Source organism: Crocuta crocuta, unplaced genomic scaffold (genome assembly GCF_008692635.1).
Source record: "Crocuta crocuta isolate KB4526 unplaced genomic scaffold, BGI_CrCroc_1.0 scaffold11, whole genome shotgun sequence".
Lineage (NCBI taxonomy): Eukaryota > Metazoa > Chordata > Mammalia > Carnivora > Hyaenidae > Crocuta > Crocuta crocuta.
Genome location: NW_027528624.1, coordinates 1,037,218 through 1,057,219, shown reverse-complemented (window position 1 = coordinate 1,057,219; position 20,002 = coordinate 1,037,218). Strand labels below are relative to the sequence as shown.

The following is a 20,002-nucleotide window of genomic DNA, read 5'->3' as shown; positions in this document are numbered from 1 at the left end:
GAAAGCTTTTAGTTACAACTATGCATCAAGATGGGTGGACTCCAATTTTGTTTTGTTACATGTAAAAGTGACACTGTCGACCGACTATTAACAGTATCCACGCTGGGGGTGTGTTTCTAGTAATGAGGTAAGCCTGTTGCTCCGCTATCTCTGTCTCTTTAGAAAGGTCCTCTTGGGTCTGAGATGCTTTTTCTCTTGCAAAGAAAGCAGCACATCTGTAAAGCAAGTAAAATCCACAATCCTCATCTTTTGCCACTAAATTCTAGCTCCTCACCCTCAATCGCAGGGGCAATCTGCAGTTAGCTGAGAGGGGGGGGTCTCAAATAATTTCTTGGGTTTAGTGACAATAATCAAGTACAAATCTGCAAATTATTTCTTTTAAATAAGAAGCTGAAAGGATTCCAGGTTATCCCTATCACAGTCACTATCACTTATATTCAGTGTTTTCTTGAGTGGGAGAAATGGAGGAGGAGTTAAGGGGGTTTCTGGTGTAAACGTTGTTCATCATATGCATTTCAGTTGAACAAAGGTTCTGAGGGCACCATGGCGCTCATCAGTGGAGTCACATGTTGAGGGCAAGGCTGACATTAGAGCTGATTTCTTTTTGGAAAACTGTAAAGGACACTGAAACATCCTGAAATCTGGCAAATCAATCAGGGAACCAGGGTTGCCCATATGGCTGTGAAAATACTGAAGAAATAGTTTTTAGTATAAGTATGTCCCAAATATTGCATGGGACATAACTTACACTAAGATTTACCTGTTATGTATCGGAAATGTAACTGAATTGGGTGTTCTGTATTTTATTCAGCACCCTATTAGGGGGTCAAATGTGTGGGTACCTCAGGGACACTGAGCCAGTATAATAGGTTGTGTTCGTCTCCACAGCAACATGGTTAATCTAGAACTGAAGATGTTGTTCAGGATGTGTATCCTTTATTAGTTATTCCTATTAGAATGCATCCTTTGCAAGGTCCCTCACTTCTCTCCACTGGATAATTATTGTGAGCTTACCACGTGCCTGGGTATTCCAGGAGCTGGAGACAAAGAGGTAGAAAGGCACGGCCTTGTCCCGGTAGAAAGAGAATTAAAGCAGAGGGACAGAAGGTTGGTATAAATACAAGCGGAGTAGGTGAAAGGTGATCCCAGAGGCTGGGGGGTGGGCACTGCTTTAGGCAAGGTGCTCTTCAAAGCTTTGTCTAAATTCAGACAGACAGAATGTGCGGGAGTCTGAGGAGTGTGGAAATGTGAGAGGGTATGTGTGTATGGGACAGAGAGACATGCACAGAGACGGAGACTGAGAGAAAGGAGAGGGGAATCGGAAGAGGACTGGTCACCTGACATTCCCAAAGCAAAGCACGGGGGTCGGGGGGAGCCATTCAGCGTCAACAACAAGGAGCCTTCAGGCGAACCCTGTAGCACAGGCAACCGGCGTCCTCAGGAGGGGAGTGGACAGCTCCTTTGAGAGCACTGACCGTCTACAAGACGTCCTCAGGAGGCCAACAGTTGACGCCGTTCACACACTGCATTTAGAAAGTACGCCTGCGACCAGGAAAACAGCTCCCTCGTGTCCTACTGGTGCATCCACGAGGACTCTTAGGAACCCGTCACCACCACCCAGACACCCGCGGGTTGTTGTCTCCGCGTGGGAACCCACTGGAAACAAAGTTCCCGTGGCTCCCGAGTCTCTTCTGTTCAAATGGACAAGGACAAATATCTGATCTTAGGTTGCGGTCACAGCATCACTGACTGGAACCAGGAACCTTGCCATCATTCATCAGTTATGGTTAATGGCACGGTGCCTTTGACTTAGCACTCAAAGTTCTAAGGAAGGACTTCCTTTTATGTCTACCACAATAAATACTTTTTTTTTAGGATATAAAGGTATATAAAAATAATAAACATCTCTCCTTAACAATCTACCTGTCTGAGAGGTTTTGTTTCTGTTTTTTGTTTTTTGTTTTAAGAATTAAGTAGAAATCCACAGCTCACTTGGATGTGCAGGAATGTGCACTGCTCTATGGCATCCAGAAGGGTTGATACGCAAACTAGGCTCTGCAGCTTCATTTCACCTGCCTCTACCTTTCATTTCAATCAGGTTCTCCCCGAAGGGTAATGATCAATGTCAGGGAACGAACCAGGTTGAAACTGATGTCTTTTTCCTACAAGATAACCCAAACTTTTTAGTTTTTTTAATGTTTATTTATTTATTTTTTTTTTTGAGAGAAAAAGAGAGACAGAGTGAGAGTGGGGGAAGCAGAGAGAGAGGGAGACACAGAATCCGAAGCAGGCTCTGAGCTGTCAGCACAGATCCCAAAGTGGGTGCTCAAACTCACAAACTGTGAGATCAAGACCTGAGCTGAAGTCAGACGCTTAACCAACTGAGCCACCCTGGCGTCCCTAAACATATTAATTTTGAATCACACATCTTAAAAAGAAGGATACCATCTCAAAAAGCAACATCTTCTACAGCAACAACTCAGAATTTTCACCTGATGCTTTGAGTAACCACAACCACAAAGAAGTATAGAAGACAGTCAGAACCACAGAATCTCAAGTCCAAAGGGGCTTACACGTCATCAGACCGACGCCTACTTGGATCCCTGAGTTGTCTCATCCCTGAGAGTGGCCTATGACCAGGCAGCCTCTCCAGGGGCTGGGCCTCTCTCCTGAGGCTTCCATTTCTTCTGGGACACCTCCGAGGGCCAGGAAGCCTGAATCCATGCCCTCTGGTGTCACAAAGAAGTCCAATCTTTCAAGTATACTTGTTTTAAGCCAGTGGTCATAAAACCCTTCAGATACTCTCCAAGGTGAGTATATTAAATCTTGTCTGACTTATACAGACTCCCCACCCCACCCCAAATCTGGATCATTCTCTTATGGACACATCCAAAACATTTCCCTTAATCTTTGGAAACTGGAACTGAATTTAAAACTTCAGATGTGGACTGATCTGCGTGAAGCAGGTCAGCATGGTCAAGGATGTTCACCCACGTGGGCGAGAATCGCATCTTGCTGCCGCAGGCATCAGAGCTTTCTCCCTGGTGTCTGACAGCCGTGTGAGTCTGCCTCTGCCTCTGCCTCCTCCTCACACACAACTTGTTTTTTTTTTTTAAGTTTTATTTATTTATTTTTTTAGTAATCTCTATACCCAACATGGGGGTCGAACTCACAACCTCGAAATCATGACTTGTATGCTCCACTGGCCGAGCCCATCAGGCGTCCCCTCGCGGGTTACTCTTAAGCAGCATTACTTTATCTCATCACACTTGCGACGAGTGAGTTTTCTGTCCTTGTCCCTTGCCCCTCATTTCATCTTGGTGCTTCTTTTTTATTATTCATTTGTGTTTGCTTTCTCCCCTGTGACTCTCCCTGTGGCTTCATCCCTGCTCCACACTGCCAGGCAATGGCGGGGAGAGAGGGTCGCCCCGTGCTCTACTATGCGATCGAGGACCACCCTTACGGTCCCACCTGTAGGGGTGACAGTCCCTTGAGCTGGGAGGGGGCCGAGCCAGTGAGCTGCACTGCCATCCAGGCCCGACCCTCCATCCTTTCCGTAAATAGATTTTTAGCAACCTTCTCAGAGGGCTTCCTCACATCCTGACACAGAGCATCTACCACAATTTTCATGGCTCCATCAAACTACCCTGTTTAAAAGCCACACTCTTACTTCTGGCAGGAATTACTCTTAGCGAACCTATGCCAGCTCCTTGGGACACAGAATCCCTTTTTAACAGCTGACAACCCTTTTAATTAATTCTTTTCAGCATCACACTGGGAACGAAGACAAGTCCAGTGGCCTGTAGTTCCAGGAAACTACCTTTTTCTACGCTTGAAAATCAAAACGTTTGCCTTGCAAATTTCAAGCACAGGAAGCCTTTCCTGCTTCCCACAATTTCTGGATTTTGCAGCAATTTTGAGGTCAACCTATAAATTCTTGTTTGCAGCGATGTAATTTTTCAAGGCCAGGGCCACTGTGAGAATAACTGGGGTCTTCTCGTTGTCCTCTGACCTTCCTAAGACTTTTCCCTCTGGGGTAGAGTGTTTGCTGTCTGTTAATGTAACTCCCCATGCCCCAGGCAGTGGGGCTCTGGGTTCCTCACTGTGTTCACTCTGAGCGACACGTACAAGGCACTGGTGCTGTCTTCAGTATTTCGCATAAGCTGCATCTCAAACCAACCTGTAGCCTCCTGGCTGGCTTCCCACAGTGCTGCCCTTCTCTCTCGTGATCACCTTGGACCGTGCATCTTCCCCAGAACTGTCCTTTGCACAAAGACCTTCTTCATCAGGACTAGCTGTCACTTTGCATATCTTAGCAGGATTATGTTATTGAGTTTATTAGCCTTCTTGAGCCAGCTTCCCTTTTTGAACCTCTACCCCCTGAATTTATCTCTGAGCCCTTTGAAATCTGTCTCCCCAAAACTATCATAGTTCAAGCAGTAGGTCAGCCACTTGCGCTCGATGCCAGTATTATGCAGGCCCACATACTTATAATGGTGAAAGCTACGTGCTTACTTTACAGGGTGACTTTACCATAGATTCCCATCAGCGCCCAAGGCAAACAGGCATCGTTTGTCCCCATTTTTGCAGAGAGATGCAGACAGATTAAGCTTGTGGCCCAAAGCAACCTGGTGGGCGAGTGGCAAATCAGGAAAAGCACAGCTCTGGGTGACACCAGGACTCAGATGTTTCCTCTACCCTCCATGGTCTTACACTCTCTAAAAAGTTTTTCTTTTCCTTTTGTTTTTTTAAGAGGATGATTTAATTACAGCTTTTCCAATGTTTATACATACTATTTCATTCTTTTTTTCCAATTGCATCCTTTATTTTTATTTTATTAAATATTTATTTAGAGAGAGGGCACAAGTGAGTGAAAGGGTAGAGAGAGAGGAGAGAGACAATCCCAAGCAGGCTCCACACTGTCAGCGTGGAGCCTGACGCAGGGCTAGATCTTATGAACCGTGAGATCATGACCTGAGCCAAAATCAAGAGCTGGACACTTAATAGACTGAGCCACCCAGGTACTCCTGCATTTTTATTTGATCTCTCTCTCTATATATATATATTTTAAAGGTATAGTTGACATAAGGTTATGTCAGTTTCAGTGAAATATCAGTGAAAACCTTTTTGCAATGTCTTGCTCTATATATTCATAGATTCTATACAGAAAATAAAAATCTATATTTTTAGGGATAAAAAAATATGCCTTGGGCGCCTGGGTGGCTCAGTCAGTTGCATGTCCGACTATTGATTTCAGCTCAGGTTGTGATCCCAAGGATGCGTGCTGAGTGTGGAGCCTGCTTGGGTTTCTCTCTCTCCCTCTGCCCCTCTCGTCCACTTGCATGCTAAATCTCTCTCTAAAAAAAAAAAAAAAGCCCAGATTTAGGACTAGGTGATTTTACTTTTCCCATACTTACCTCTACCTTATATTTTTTCCCACAGTATGCATTACTTGCATGATTTTTAAAATAGAAATAATAATAAAAATAGAACCCACATATTCTGAGACATAATTTTATCTATAGAATGGGATGGATACTCCTTAATATTTAGCAAAAGTTTTTAAAAAATTACAAAAGGGAAGTTTTGCAAAGTTAAGGGGCTCCATGACTCGCACTTTATTATAAAAATAGGAGAAAGATACATTTGTTTATTGTTTTAAAGAGGCCCCTGGTCAGCTGGATTGGGTAGGGGTGTGTGGCAGGTTTGTATTCACGTGGGTCTCCATTCTCTCCACCACCAGGGAGTAAAGGCTAATGTCTCCCCCCTGTGCTCCCGTTTTGAATCGACTGGCAGCTCTGTCCAGGAGTGGAGTCTAACTAAAGGCCTTCTGTTTACCTCCCTCACCCTATTTAACTCCTACATGGGAGCAAATATGATTCCTGTTGATGGGCATAGAGTGGGCCGTCTCCCATATGCCCTAGTAAATTCATTAACTAACAAATGTGATAATTGGGGAGTTTTCCTAAATATTTCAACAATATTTGTAGATTATTATGTGCATTGTGCAAATCTCAAATACTCAAATTAGAAGCATGGTCTTAAGGAATTTGGGCATTTGTTGGGGATGTTAAGGAACCTGTCCAAAGTTACATAGCTAAGGACTAAGGAAGCCGAGGACTAAAATTTAAACTCTTTTTTTTTTTTAAACTTAATGTAAACTGTTTTTAGATAAACTCCTGAGTTAATTTAAATAGCTAAATTCTAATCAGAGCAAATCTCAGTTTGGAAATCAGACATCTCTGATAAACAGCACAAAGAGGAGCACTGTTTCTCAGTTGAACAGTTATGTAGATTTATATGCATATTTCATCGTTTAAAAAATTATAAAGATCAATAGTTTGGTAGCTGGCTGAAATAATTCCATATTTTAAAAATCTGCAGGAGGCATCTGTTAGCAGTTTTGGGTTTCTACCGCAGACTAACAATTTGGTGATAGCAAGCTGTCTTCCAATTAATGTTCCAGAAAACATTTTATTTCAAGATTTTCAGGACCAGAGCCAAGATTTCCTGGGATTCAGTTATATGAAGCAACACTGTAGTTTTTGCCTTTTCTAAATCTTTCACATCCAGGGTTAATAAGCAGTACGTCTTGAAAACATGTTTCGATTTCCTAAAAAAGTTTCACTTGGACGCTTTAACAGGTGACCTGCCTTTAATCTTTCCTAACCTAGTGGACAAAGTCGAAAAAACATTTAGAACCACCATCACATTATATTTACATCATTCCTTTCTCAAATTATACAATTTCCCGTGTGTGTTTGTGTGTGTGTTCCCTTCGCAGACTTCACAAGCATTCACAGTCCCAAAGAGGTTCATTTGGTTTTCTGAGGCTTTTTCCCCATGCCCCCCACCACAGCCTTCTTTCTGCAAAATCACACCCCCTACCATCTTCAAAAAACAGGAGACTAACCTTCCTTATGAAGCCTTTCGGATGCCTTCCTCTTAGCCGCCAGACCTGGATCCCATGGAGCCACATGCAACACACTGGGTACATATTTGGTTTCCGTGCTTTCCTGCCTTCTGTTACTATTACGCTCGGAGCTTCTAAATGGAGGACGGCATTTAATTTCTCTAGCACCCAACACAGTGCCTGGCCACTCAATTATCTGTTGGGTGAACAAATAAAACAAGACCTAAAGCCAAACTGATTACCAATATGTGCTCATTCTTAATAGTTAACAACTTTTCCTTTTTCTGTACTATTTCAAATGATAATGCAGAAAATGTGAAAATCTATACTCAAGAGTTTTTTTTTTCCATTTGAAAACTGAAAAAAAAAAAACAGTAGAAAAGGTCTCATGCTCTGGCATTTACTTTCTATCTTGTCCTATACCTTCTGGCTTATAAACTGGCAGCTCTATGAGCCTATAAGCTGTATGGATATGGGGCTAATCTCTTATCCAATCCCTATCGATGATAAAACCATTGTGATAAAACCTGTCGGGCACAGGCACCGGAAAATTATTTGGGGGAAACGCTTAGGAGGGAGGACACGACATTCTTACTTTCCTTGGATGGGAAACAGAGAACAAGCAGCAGATGAAGAGAATGTGTGTCTAAGCTAAAGGCTGTTAGCACTAGAATTAGCACAAGTACAAGCAGAGAGATAAAGAGGAAATGGGGCACATAGTGTGTACATCAACCTTTTGGAAAGAAAAAACAGGAGGCTTTTGAACATGCTGGTCCAGGCAGGCCCCACACAGAACACCAGGGACAGCAAGTAGGTTCAGGGGAGAATTGGATGGGGAGACATTGTAGGTAACTGGTCATTTGGTCTCCAGGAGAGCCTACAGTCAGATGTTTTACAGCTGTGAGAGTGTTTAACTTCTACTGTGTGAAGCCAAATGTATACGTACAGTACATATATGTGCAGTTAAAAACTGTAAATCATTTTGTTATAAAAGTTGTTGTGTAACACCATCCACACCAGTACAGAATGAATACTAGGTCAATTTCGTTTTTTGGCCATTGCTGCAGATCTAGTGTCTACTGGAGTGTCTGGACTATGCGGCAGGTATGCACTATTTGCTGAATAAATCATTTCCTACTAAGCCCTTAACATTTAGAATACTCTGGGATGGAGTGCCTGGGTGGCTCTTGATTTCAGCTCAGGTCATGATCCATGGTCTGCACGGAGCCTACTTGGGATTCTCTTTCTTCCTCTCTCGCTGCCCTTTCCCTGCTCTCTTTCTCTCTCTCTGAAAATAAACCAAATATTTAAAACCTTGGTGATGATGACAGGTGACATAGCCAATGTAACATTTATAGAGCATATGCCAGGACTGTCTCTAGAACAAGATCTCTGCGCATTTTATATACTCGCATTTTGGGAAGACACGTGTTGAGGCAGTTTTGTGAATGAGAAGTGGGCTCAGGTGTGATAATGCTGTAAGGCAGGTGTCAGAGCCCAGCCCTGAACCCCAATATTCCAATGGTCTTTCCACTCTACCCCAGCTACCTGTGAAAAGTCCGGACCTTCGGTGTGACATTTGTTATAGAAGAATGTCACTTCCCACCTACGGTTGTTAGGAAACTCAGTGAAAATTATACATTACCTCCTTGCCCCAAACTAGGGTGATCAGAGTAAAATACTATTATTTGGAAAGCAGGCAGAGAGAATAATAAGAATTCCCACAGACAACTCACCACCCTCCTTCCCTCCCCTGAATGGCTAATCCCCTCCAGAAGAATACAAAGAGAAGACTGTCAGCTGATATTAAACAAATCCACAGCCTATGCCCCACTCATCCTTCAAGCCCCTACCATCCAGGCTTTTTTGTACTGTGTGCTTATGCTCTACCAGTGAGCCCTCCCGATGCCCACCCCATCTACACATGTACTCTTGGCCAGCCCCCCACCCCGTCACCTGGGGTCCTGGGAGTTACTAAGCCTGTGGGCCAGCACAGTACGGTCTTCCTAGCCTCAGCCACCATCACCGGCCCTTCGTTCTGCCCTCTCATTATCTCCAAGCTCGCTCTCTGCTCCTCTGGGCCCTGTCTGTGCATTCTACAAGGAAGGCGCAACATCATTAAAAAAAAAAAAAAAAGAAGAAGAAGAAGAAAGCAAAGAAGGAAAAGGAAAGAAAAGAAAAGAGAAAATCTCCCACCCCAAACACAAACACGTACAATCCTACACTGTTTCCTTTCCACAGTCAAGTGGTTCTTCCAGTAAAGGGTGCAGTACATTTACTTACTGCTCCCTCACACCTCATAAATACAGCCATCACTAAGTTTTAACATATATGTAAATATTTAACCCAATTGCGCCCTTACCACAATATGTGATAAATATTTTTAGTTACGTATAATAAAGAGTGGTAATTTTAAGTAAGATTTCCTTGGGGAGTATAAGGAATGTTCAGGGTGTTCCAAAAAGGTGTCTTTCATGAACTGCTTGCTGCCAAGTGTTCTCCCCGCTAAGGGGGTGCTGGTCAGCTGTGCTGGAGAGTTGACAGGGTCTTAAGAGCCCGCAGAACTTTGGAAACAAGTCAGAATGCGACCCACATCCATTTCCCACTTAGATTCTTGAAGAACCATCAAATCCAATACACACAAGATGCCTTCTGCTTGCTCCTCAGATAGGAATACATAGAACAGAATCAAAGAAGCTATAAGGCTGGCATAAAATGAAAAATGAAATATCCACCCAAAGAACTGCAGTCTAGAGCAGTGTAAGACTAAGGAGGAAAAAAAGTGATTGCTTCCAGCCAGGGTTGCTGAAGGTCAGAAGTGATCTTTTAGGGAAAATTAAAGTTTGCTATGGTATTTTTTCATCTTTCAAAGTAAAAACTAAGCTCCTTTCCTTTAACAGGTAATGTGGAATGTACCTGTCCTGTCCCAGTCATCCATTGATCTCTCTTGAATATTCCATGGCTTTTCCCTAAGGGCCAGATCCCTCATGCCCAAGGGCATCAGATTGATTCTCTACCTCCTGTCCTCCCTCAAATCAGCACCAGCTTGTGGCTTGGCAATGCGGTGGATTCAGGCAGACACATGTGAACAGGGAGAAAAAGTGGCTCCTAAAAGGTTATTTAGAGATCTAAGTCTATAGCATGTAGGAACTTTTGAAAAAAAAAATCTGATTGAAATAATAGTCATGGATACTCAAGTACATACAAGGCACTGTACGGAAACTACAAATATATGATTTCATGCAATCCCCAAATGGCTCTCTGAGGAAGGCACGATTAGTGGAATCCCTGATTCACATGAGGGAATCTGGGCACAGACAATTCAAGTGTCTTTCCTGCCATCTCAATGCTGTTCTGTGGGGAGACTCTGGATTTGAATGAGATCAACCTCAAACGCTCATGTGCTTTTAACAGGACCTAATGCCTCCTGCTTTACGTGACACCATCTTCGCACTTAGTTTCAAGTAAAACAGAGTTGCTACTGTTTTTATTCAACAAAAATAAACTTTCTTAATTATACTGGAAGAACTTCAAAGTGTTTTCAAGTGGAAAAGACAATTAAGCAGTGGACATTCAGAAAGCCATTATTTGGTGTTGAGAGGAAAAAATAATGGTACTCAATGTTCTACACATGGAAGAAAAAGTCAAGGCCACAGCCAACATCCCCCTTACACCTAAAATTAAAAAGTTGGTCCCTTGAAAATCAACCAGAAAAAAAAAGAAAGAAAGAAAAACAGGCTTCAGAGTTAAATATGGATTTCTGGTTGTGTGAACTAACTTGGAAAGAAAACAGATGACTTCTTGTCTACAATAAACATTAAATCTCAGTTGTCTACAATATTGAGAAATGGGATATTCCACATAAGATAATTTTTCAGGACTACAAATTTGCACATGGAACGTAAATCCAACTCAGCGGCATATGCAAGGCCTTAGCCTGGGTTTTGCTCTTCATTAAGAGACGTCTGTCTTACCTCACAAGGGAACGCTACTAGCAGTTACTGCTTGCTGCTGCCTCCTCTACACACTAGATCCTAGCCTCGTTGTTGGACTAAATAGTGGACATTTTGTGCTCTACCAGGACAGCCTATCAGCTTTATCTCTGCAATAACTGAGGACTAGAAAACCAGATGATCAAGAATCTTAGAGTCAGATATGAACCTGAACTCATTCTATGGCGCATACATGGGCTTCATGAGAGACCTGCCTGCATTCACGTGGACGAGGAAGAAGCTGGACCCTTGTCCCTGTCCTTCAAGCTGACTTTGAACACATACATTCTCTCACCCACTCTCCGATGGCTTGATGCCCTCTAACAACAAGACCCTGAACCCACTTGCTTGACTGCATCCACCTTGACCAACTGTCCTGGCCATGACCTGGCCTGCCCACACCAGTCGTACTTGGCCTAGCCCTCCTGATCCTATGTGTTCCTTCAAAACAGACGTTGTCGCAACTGTTCTGGCTGCTTCAGAGCCTCTGATACCCACTTCCTGGTTTTTACTGGCTGTGTTTCAGAACAATGGGAGATCGTGGATAAGTAATTTTCAATCAGTAAGGATGTCTTTTTTTTTAAATTAATTTTTTAATGTTTATTTATTTTGGAGAGAGAGAGTGTGTGAACAGGGGAGAGGCAGAGAGGGAGGGAGACACAGAATCCAAAGCAGGCTCCAGGTTCTGAGCTGTCAGCTTGGAGCCCAACGCAGGGCTGGAACCCATGAATTGCGAGATTGTGACCAGAGCTGAAGTTGGACACTCAACTGACTGAGCCACCCAGGTGCCCTAGTCAGGATTTCTTATAAGTACTGGACTATTTGAGTGGTTTTGGAACTAAATGATTAGTTTGTTTTGTTGTCAGGTGTTTATCACAATGGACATTCAGACATCTCTAGGCAGGAAGTGCTATAATTCTAGTACGGCAGGTACTGGGCACTCCAGGTGCATAACTGACTTAGTGGGGGCATAAGTTCTTACAAGTAGTTTCTCACATTGAAATACTACACTGAATTTATGATCCAATAAAGTAGCAACATGAGACTATGAGATTAGAGAGAATATGTGCAGACTATGAACATACTCTCATGGTCTGCACATATTCACATAGTCTGAACATATGCCAGCGCCTTTGGTTTACAAAGTAAAGTTTTACACTGACCTATTAATGTGGGTTGGACAGAGAGCCAGACTGGATAGTGCCTGCCAGCTCTCTGAGGACGGGCCAGGTCTCTCACGCTCACTGCTGCATCACCATTGCTCCCCATGACACCAGGCATCTGCTTGGCAGTCAATAAAAATTTGTTGAGATAAATGTCTAACTCAAGGCTAAAAGCCATTCCAGGGCAGCAGCACTCTGTCATCAATCTTCCTCAAATACACCAGCAAGTTACTATTTCTGCCTTCCCTTTCACAGCTGGTAGATTAACCTGCCAAATTCTGACAACCTCCATTCTCCTTCCTAAGTCATCCGAATTTCATGTGTTGTTCTATGACTTGTGACTGTGACATTTCATCCATCTGATTTCACAGGTAGAAGTATGAGGACATATAATTTCTTGCCCACAGAAAGACATTTCAAGATTGAAAAGAAGCACTATTAGTAATCACACAACAGATATAAACTGGGGGTCTCCGGGGTGAATGGAGACATACGGTCATGCTCATTTTGAGTAGGGTGATAAAGAATCTCAGTTTAGGCAGAATGAGTTCTGACTACATATCCTGGACCGAGACAAAGAAGATTGGTGCCATTTTGAGGATAAGTTAAATGGGACAAGGGCACAGCACCCCTCTTCTATTTCAGATTATTAAACCAGAGGCATAAATGCTAAAGGTAGCAAGACCAGCAGTGCTAAAGGTACACTACAAGATTGATTAAAAATAAAAGAGGGGCGCCTGGGTGGCTCAGGCAGTTAAGCAGTCGACTATTGATTTCGGCTCAGGTCACGATCTCATGGTTCGTGAGACTGAGCCCCGTGTTGGGCTCTGCACTGACAGTGTAGAGCCTGCTTGGGATTTTCTCTCTCTCTCGCTCTCTCTCTCTGCTTCTCCCCTGCTCATGTACTCTCTCTCTCTCTTGCTGTCTCTCAAAATAAATAAATATTTAAAAAAATAAAGTAAAACACTTTGCATTGGAGGCATAAAATAGTTTTTAGAGAATTAAATGACAAGATTCCCTCCTCCCCCAGTAAAACTTTATACTTCTCTCAGTAACCAGGCAAGATTCCTGAGCCAGACCCTTTGAGGCAAAACGTTCCCTGAATAGTACCCTCATTGTAGTTAAATTAACAGGAAGATTAAAAAGTCAGGGGAAGTGGACTCAACATTGTTAGTTACTATATAAAACTTTTGAGTAGCAACACATTTTCCAAAATGCTTCCTTTTTTTCATACTCTACTCAATGGGTTTATTCTTCAGGTCCGTCACATTGCTCTATAGGCAGGACTCTTCCCTGAGGGAATAAATCCTAGCAAAACCCATTACACCTCAAGTTTTTATCGTTATTCCTCACTGACTTCAATTATAAAAGTGAGATTTCTCCTACTGGAAAAATATAGTGAAACAAGTGGGATATAATGTATGACTTTGCTGGGTAATTTGTATCTAATATTTATTTGGGTGAACAAAGTTCTATTGTTGTGTCACTGGGCATAGGAGGGAACTTACGTATGTGCCCCAGAACAGAGATGTTAACTGCTATGCTATTCAGTAATAACACCTCAAGGGAAGTTTGAATACAGGGTGAATGCTACTCTATAACTCCTGTATTTAAGAGCAAATTTTTAATGATAGGAAGTTCTGACTTCTGGGGACAATATTTATCATTATATCATATAAAAAAAAACTACCTAGAGATTCTGTCATACTTGTTTTGGAATATCAGAGGATTGGGGAAAAAACAGGTAAATGATGTAAAAGATGCTGATAAAAATATACGTATATTTATTATGAATAAAAAAATTAATGCATGATATCTTCATAGGTCTATTTTATCAGGATCTCTTGCATTATTTTCTCATTTTTATAGGTGTCCATGTATGAAGAGGTAGGTAGATTTATGTGCTTTTTGAGAAAAAGCCTCTTATAAATGATTTTATTAATATTTCTAAAATGTTATTTTTGTTCACTGAAATATTTTAGAAACTCAAATTTTCTGTTCCCACATTCCTTAATAATAAGGGGAGCATGTAAAATGAAATGAAGAAAAGATCTTTTTATTTCTCTATTAAAGATAATAAATATGGACACAATTCAACCAGGACATTTAATTTTCATTCAACAAATATTTACTGAGAACCAGGCATGGTCTGGCATTTTGCTAAGCACCGGAGATAAAAAGTTGCATACTAGTGATATCTAAAAATTGGCTCATGGGTATCAATAGCCATATGCATGATCATTACTGACATATGCATGAGGAGGAATTCCCACACTTGCCCTACTACCATTAATTTGCAAAATCTCTCTTCTGAGCATTTCAGTCTTGAATGATTTATTATTACTTAATTCTACTTGAGAACCCACATATAAATGGGTTCTGTGAAAATGATATCAAATATCTATCTTAACTAGGTTTCAAAATTTAGCGAATTCAAATGTATAAGTGGTTATAGTACCAGTTTATACTGGAGTATTGATTGTACTGAATTGCATGTGAGTATTTCCTATGCCCCTTAGTCCAAAATGTTACTGAAGGATACTTAAAACCGGGACTGTCTGGTCGTCGTTCATTCACTTTATTCCTTATTTAAAAGATACTGAATGTGGGGTGCCTGTGTGGCTCAGTTGGTTAAGCATCCGACTTCGGCTCAGGTCATGATCTCACAGTCCGTGGGTTTGAGCCGTGTGTCAGGCTCTGTGTGGACAGCTGGGAGCCTGGAGCCTGCTTCAGATTCTGTGTCTGCCTCTCTCTATGCCCCTTTCCCGCTAGCTCTCTGTCTCTATCAAAATAAAACAAAAGACATTAAAAAAAAAAAGATACTGAATGCAAAATGCTTTCAGCTTAAAATTTTAAAAAGACGTGCTTTTCTTATATATTTAAATCGGCTGCTAAAATCCAAATGCAATTTTGAAAGCAGTTTCCCAAATGTCACATGCACCTGTCAAATACAGCTTACAAACAGGAGAAAGATGACAAAGACAAGCTTTTGCAGGACACAGCACACACATAAGCGCTCAGAAGCTTTTTAACTGGGTGAAGAGACAACATTTTCTGGGAGGAAGTGGGCACACACAGAGGAAGCTCATTGGGTGAGTGTGAATTTTAAATTCCTGTAACTAAAATCTCCCTACAAATTCAATTAGGCCAAAGCTTAATCTTTTAATTACCAGAGAACCGGAACATTTTCTAGACTAACAGAACTCGCTGGGTAGGTACTAATCTTATAATTGAATAGAACATGACATTGCCTTAGTCTGTCAAACTTCAATCGATGATCTGGAGTAAAAATAGATCCTACATTTCATAGTCAACCAACTGTCATCTTTCTAAAATCTCTGCAGCTAAGAACACAGCAGAAGCGAAATCAGATGGAGAAGGTGGTAGTGATGGAGCTGAAGGAAAATAAAAATAACTCCCAACATAATTTGGTTGATAAAATATTTTTCAACAATGGATTCCATTCTTTCTTGATGCAGCTCATTTTAAAAGCTGTGTGGAGTGAATAGATCAAGGCTGGGCACAGACCAGCTTCAGTAGGCCCCTCCATGTCTTTCTCCAACTTGTCACATGGAAGGCGGACATGAGCTTATTCAGCCCATGCTGAAAATCTACAGATGTGAGGAGGGGACCTAGAGATTTCTGAGGGGATCACAGCGCACTATTTTAATTAGTAAGATAAGACATTATTTTAGGCAAACAAAGTGAACAAAGGGTAAATATGAAAAGAAGAATGTCTGAACATGGCATTTGAACATGCAGAGAAGTTCACATCACAGAGAGTGAAGGAAGACAAGCTCTCAGCAATTCTCTATCACAGAGTTGGCTACAGGTCACCTACATCCAAAACATGCAGAGTGCATGTAAGGAACACAGGATTTATCACCATAAACCCTGGAGCTAAAGCCCACCTTTTACCAAAATTAGCTGTGTAACTTGGGTTAGAGTGTGTGTTTCATCTGTGAAGTGACATAATTGTGCCTATTCTCACAGGACAAATAATTTACTTAAAGGGTCTAGTATATCAGGTGCTCAATACAGAGTGACCGTTACTATTATTCTACAATGACAGTGATGGTCATACGATGCTTGATAATGTCAATGCTCCCCAATTCTGGGGATGAGGAGGAAGGAGGAAGGAGGAAGGAGACATCATTTCCAGGTTATCTACAACAGTCCAAGGAGGCCGAGGCCACTGGTGAAACCCTACACACTCTAGGACATCAACCAATGTCTTGGTTCTACTGTGATTCTCTGTTTCCAATTAGGGGTGCAGTGTAAATTACAGGGTGAATTTCAGACACACTCATCCTAAAAGCCCATTCACTGTTTATCTGAAATTCAATTCCAACCAGGTGTGTGATACTTTTATTTGTAAAACCTGGTAACTCCATTTCTACTGCCTCTTTTCTCTTTACCTATGTCACTTAAAGTGGGCCTGAGGAAATTCTATTTTATCTTTAATTCCCAGAGACTGAGAACGTGGTTTCTAGAAGTGTAACAAACAGCACTATTCGCTTACAAAAGTTTTTTTAAGCTTCCCCAAACTTCCAAGGAATTTTTACCATGATGTCACCTGATACTCATTCTAAATAGCTGCTGGTATCTGCATTCCCACTTTACAGATGAGGAAACCAAGGCAGAGAGATGGGTGGTCATCACCCAGCAACTGCAGCTAAGCTACTCTGACTATAATCCTTTGCACAGAATCAGATTCCACATATCTTCCCTCTGCCAAGAGGATATGAAGAAGTTTTACTTTGGCCAACTAAGAGTCCATCAATAATTTAACAGATAAAGAAGATGTGGTATATACATATGATGGATTTTACTCAGCCATAGGGAAAAAAAGAAATCTGGGGCACTATCTGGCTCAGTTGGTAGAGCATGCAACTCTTGATCTTAGGGTCATGAGCTGGAGCCCCACGCTGGTCATGGAGCCTACTTAGAAAAAAAAAAAAAAAAGAAAAAAGAAATCTTATCATTTGTGACAACATGGATGGACCTAGAGGGTCTTGTGCTAAGTGAAATGAGTCAGAGAAAAAGAAATACCATATGATTTCATTTATATGTGGAATCTAATAAACAAAACAAAATGGAAACATATTTAACCATACAGGAAATAAATTGCTGGTTATCAGAGGGGGCAGGGTTAAGGGGCAGGCAAAACAGGTTGAAGGGGATTAAGAGGTACAAATTGCCAGTAATAAAATAAGTTAAGTCATAGTATCCAAAATCTATAAATTCAACAACACCCAAAACCCAAATAACCTGGTTAAGAAGTGGGCAGAAGACATGAATAAACACTTTTCCAAAGAAGACACCTAGATGGCCAAATGACAAATGAAAAGATACTCAATGTCACTCATCATCAGGGAAATACAAATGAAAACCATAATGAGAAACCACCTCACACCTGTCATAATGGTTAAAATTAACAACACAAGAAACAACAAGTGTTGGTGAGGATGTGGAGAAAGGGGAACCTGCTTGCACTGTTGGTGAGAATGCAAACTGGTGCAGCCAATCTGGAAAACAGTATGGAGGCTCCTCAAGAAACTAAAATTAGAACTATCCTACTACCCAGCAATTGCACTACTAGTTATTTACCCAAAGGATACAAAACTACAAATTTGAAGGGACATATGCATATCAGCATTATCAACAATATGGAGAGAGCCCAAATGTCCATCGACTGATGAATGGATAAAGATGTGGTAGATATATATATATGGAATATTACTCAGCCATCAAAAGAACAAAATCTTGCCATTTGCAATAATGTAGATATCATTTGCAATGTGATGTATTATGCTAAGTGAAATAAGTCAGAGAAAGACAAATATCATGCATATGATTTCACTCATATGTGGAATTTAAGAAACAGATGAACATATGGGAAGGGTTGGGGAAGAGAATAGTGGGAAACAAACCACAAAAGACTCTTAATGATAGAGAACAAACTACAGGCTGATGGAGTGATGGATGGGTACTAAGGAGGGCACCTATTGTGATGAGCACTGGGTATTGTATGGAGGTAATGCATCCCTGAATTCTCCTCCTGAAACCAGCATTGCACTGTATGTTAACTAAAATTAAATTAAAAAAAAAAGAAAAAAGAAAATAAGTAAGTCATGGGGGTGTAATGGACAGCACAAGGAATATAGTTAATAACATCATAATAACTGTATGGTAACAGATGGTACCTAGACTTACTGTGGGGATCATTTATAATCATGATAGATAGATAGATAGATAGTCACTATGTACACCTGAAACTAACAGGATATTGAATGTCAGTTATACTTCAACTAAAAATGTTTTGTTGTGTATTACGGAACAAAGCACATTAAACATGCTTTTCAAATTCCCTTCTCCCCAGTGTGACATATTGGAGTTCTTATTCATGGATCAGATAATTTGTCAAATGCCTATCTGCTCTAATTTTTTTTTGATCGTTGACCCATAAAAGTTGCTAAGTCCCAAGGCCAATTTTTTCAAGACTCTCAGACAGAATCTGTGCCTCCAGACGCGGCCTCATAGCCTGCTATTCCTCCTCTGTCATCGTGTAAGACCTACTCAACCACGCTAAGGAGAGTGTGATCCTATGGAGCGAGCCAGAGGCGGCACAGTGCCTTGTCACCAGCAGCACCTGGGTGCACGAAGCATTGCACTCCAGGTGATCTGCGGCTGCTGGAGAGCTGGGTCAGTGCATTTACTCCCCAGTCACCCACCTCACTACAGCCAGTTCTCTGAAGGCCGTTTTGGCTTCCCTCTGCACAAAGTACCTTCTCTTTCCTGCAGAGACTTGTCTCTACCTCTGTCTTTTCAGAGAGACTGAGAATGTGTGAACTGTGAGCGGTAACAAATGCCCCAGTACTTGCCATAGCAATTTTTCTTGAATGGCTACTTTTTTGTTCTATACTTTTCCTATGTGTTTATGTACAATACTAAGTAAGATGGCAGGAGAGGGAAGGGGGGCAGGGGTGGGCAGAATGGGTGAAGAGAAGAGAGCATTAGGAATACAATGATATTATAATAACCATGTAATGGCGGGGGCAGATGGTAGCTATACTTGTGGTGAACTCAGCATAATGTAGAAACTTGTCAAACCACTAAGTTACATACCTGAAACTAATGTAACATTGTGTGTCAGCTATACTCAAATTAAATAAATAAATAAGATTGCAGAGGCTGTGGCTTTTATTGGCTTTATATCCAGTACATTATACTGCATGTGTCTTGTAAAATGTGTGCTTTTCTAAAAGTCAAGTTCTGCTAAAAAGAGAGACTTTATTTAAATCTAAAGGTACCTTGCCATTCCATTTCTCTCTGTATTTTTAGGACACTTTATCTTAATGATGAATATTAACAACAAGTGAAACTTAGTACTCCTGATGTCTGTGGTCCTAACCTCCTTCTCTCTAGAATCGAGATAATAATGAAAATAATAATAGCTACCAGGTGCTAGTCTATTCTAAATGTCATGTTGCACCATTAAGTTCGTTATAAACCCTCTTAAACAGATGAAGAAACAGAGGAACTGAATAACTTGTCCGATGTCACATGACTAGGGACTTGCCCAATGTCAGAAGAAGAAACAGAGCAACTGAGTAATTTGTCCATTGTCACAGTTATGTTCTTCACCTGTACATTATCTTAATGTCCTATTTTATTATTGTTATTTTAAGTCTATTTATTTATTTTGAGAGAGAGTGAGCAAATCTCAAGCAGGCACTGCACTGTCAGTGTGGAGCTGTACGTGGGACTTGAACTCACAAATTTTGAAATCATGACCTGAGCTGAAATCAAAAGTCAGATGCTTAACTGACTGAGCCATCCAGGCACCACTCTCCCAAAGCCCTAACTTAAAATAAAACTCTCTGACGTTTATTTATTTTTGACAGAGAGTGAGTGAGCGGGGAGGGGCAGAG

The 20,002-nt window shown here is 41.3% G+C and overlaps 1 protein-coding gene across 2 annotated transcripts in view; it reads right to left on the bottom strand.

Annotated features, from left to right (window-relative positions):
• Positions 1-20,002, bottom strand: part of SCAF8 (SR-related CTD associated factor 8) — a 162,150-nt gene that overhangs the window by 12,945 nt on the left and 129,203 nt on the right. Inside the window, exon 21 of one of the 2 annotated variants that reach the window (XR_013332982.1) lies at positions 6,914-7,109. The exons of the other annotated variant lie outside the window; for it this stretch is intronic. The gene's annotated coding sequence lies outside the window, so the exon portion shown is untranslated. The remainder of the gene's footprint in view (positions 1-6,913; positions 7,110-20,002) is intronic. 2 annotated transcript variants of the gene reach the window in all.